The sequence below is a fragment of the Pteropus alecto genome, unplaced genomic scaffold (genome assembly GCF_000325575.1).
Source record: "Pteropus alecto unplaced genomic scaffold, ASM32557v1 scaffold3, whole genome shotgun sequence".
Classification (NCBI taxonomy): Eukaryota; Metazoa; Chordata; class Mammalia; order Chiroptera; family Pteropodidae; genus Pteropus; species Pteropus alecto.
The window spans coordinates 68,722,289-68,724,377 of NW_006442484.1; the positions used below are offsets into that span (position 1 = coordinate 68,722,289).

General features: G+C 57.5%; 1 protein-coding gene across 9 annotated transcripts in view; it reads left to right on the forward strand.

Annotated features, from left to right (window-relative positions):
* Positions 1-1,644: 1,644 nt before the first annotated feature.
* CREB1 (cAMP responsive element binding protein 1) overlaps positions 1,645-2,089 on the forward strand; it is a 57,720-nt gene continuing 57,275 nt past the window's right edge. For 2 of the 9 annotated variants that reach the window (XR_439315.3, XM_025039492.1), the window contains exon 1: positions 1,645-1,882. The gene's annotated coding sequence lies outside the window, so the exon portion shown is untranslated. The remainder of the gene's footprint in view (positions 1,883-2,089) is intronic. The other 7 variants (XM_015596552.2, XM_025039491.1, XM_006921391.3 and 4 more) reach the window with 5 other exon arrangements.

Below are 2,089 nucleotides of genomic sequence, written 5' to 3' on the forward strand. Positions count from 1 at the left end.
ACCTAGGAGAGTGTATATGACGGGACTCAATAAGAGGGCTCAGCTCAGTGGGGTTCCAATATTTAAGAATTGGATAAAGGACAAGCAGCAGGTTGTTAAAGAGCAAGCAGAGAGATAAGAAGAAAACTTTGATAATGAGAGCAGCGAGAAGAGCACATTTGGATGAAGGTGTGGTCAATAGTGTCACATGCTAGAATAAAATCCTGTAAGATGATGACTGAAGCTTCTCTATGACAAATCAGAGCTGCTTCAAGTGAGCGATAGAAACAGAAGCTAGGCTGCATAAGGTTAAGAAGTGGAACATGACAATGTCCATGGTGTAAGAGACCCTGGAGTCATGGTTGGAGAGGGATTTAAAAGAAATCTTTAAAGAAATGTGAGATTTAAGCATGTTTAAATACTAAACAGGAAAGCCAGTAAAGATAGAAAGATTGAAAATAACAGAAGGAAAGGTGGATACTCTTCAGCCTAAAGTGCTTGAGAAAGCAGGAGGTGATCAATCAAGACTACCAGGAAGGGGGAAAACAAAGTACCAGGAAGGACAACTTTCTTTGCAACAGGAAGCCAATAAGGGGCGGAGCTCAGATTTGGACCAGCTCGATCTGCCTCCTAAAGACAGGTTTGCTTTAAGGGACAGAAAGAGAATTATAAAGGAGGAATTTAGAGTTCAATAAAAGGAATGAAAAGTAAGCATCGTGGCCTTGGGCGACCTCTGAGTGAGCAGTTTCAGTAGCTTCGAAGCAACGGAAGTCACACTGTAGGGTTTAGAATGGGAGTCGGCAGTAAAGGGTGGCAGTGGGTGCAAACCATAGCTGTAGAAAACGGGCTGTGAAAAGAAAGCGACACAGAATGGTGCCAGAAAAAAAGGTGGGCAGGCAGAGGAGGAGGGAAGACATTTTGAAAGTGTCGAAGAGCAACCTCGGTCAGGGCAGGTCATTTGCCTGGAGGGCCGAAGATGACCCTGGCTGTCCGCGCCCAGAGCCTCCCCACCCCCTACGCCCGAAATAGAATAGTCCCCCTGGCTGCAGCCAAGTTTCTCAGCTGATTCTCCGAGCGAGGCCGCCCGGCCTGCCGAGAGAGGCGGAAAACTTTCTCCACGGAAAGCCCGCGACGCCCCCGGGCCGCGCCGAGACAGCTCAGCGGCCTCCGGTCCCAGCGCCTGGTCCTGCCTGAGGCCTTGGGGGCGTTTGCAGAGCCGCGACAGCCCTTCCTCCCCAACTCGCCTGACTCCCGCACTCAGCCGCATCCCAGACGCCGCAGCGCGTCTCCCAGGTCCCGGCAGCATGTGAAAGTTCCCCGGCCGCCGGCGCTCAAGGACGCGGGCCCGGCCCGCCGCTCACCGCCGCAGGGGCAGGCCCGCAGGGGGTTTCCACGGAGTCGCCGAAACCCCTCGGGAATTCCCCACCCTACCGCACATAAACCCCACTTCCTCTTTCAAATTTCCGCCACCCAGTTTTATCTGTCGAAACGCCGCTCTGGGGCTTAGACCACTCCTCCCCCTGCGGGTCCCAGCCCACCTTCGCCTTCCTACTCCCGGCGGAACCCCTTTGCCTCGGACGAAGAAGCCCGAAGGCCTTCGGCAAGTTCCGCCTCCAGCGCGAGGGCGGGGCCGCTCGAGCTCCTCCGGGCCGAGCTCGGCTGTTTCCGTGCGCGGCCGCTGCGCACTCGGCACTGGGCGGCGCTGGCTGGCTCCCTGGCTGCGGCTCCTCAGTCGGCGGCGGCTGCTGCTGCCTGTGGCCCGGGCGGCTGGGAGAAGCGGAGTGTTGGTGAGTGACGCGGCGGAGGTGTAGTTTGACGCGGTGTGTTACGTGGGGGAGAGAATAAAACTCCAGCGAGATCCGGGCCGCGAACGAAAGCAGTGACGGAGGAGCTTGTACCACCGGTAAGAGGAGCAGGAGGAGGAGGCAGGAGCCAGAGAGAGCCGGGGGGACGGAGGGGGGACGGGGAGGCGCCGGACACCCGCGCTCGGGGCCTTCCCCTCGCAGGAGGGGCCGCGGTAAAGATGGAGCCTCCGCCCGAGCCCCACAACATCGCCGCCGCTCGCAGCGAACAAAGAATAATGGCGGCGGACTGGAGCCAGCGGCTGCCG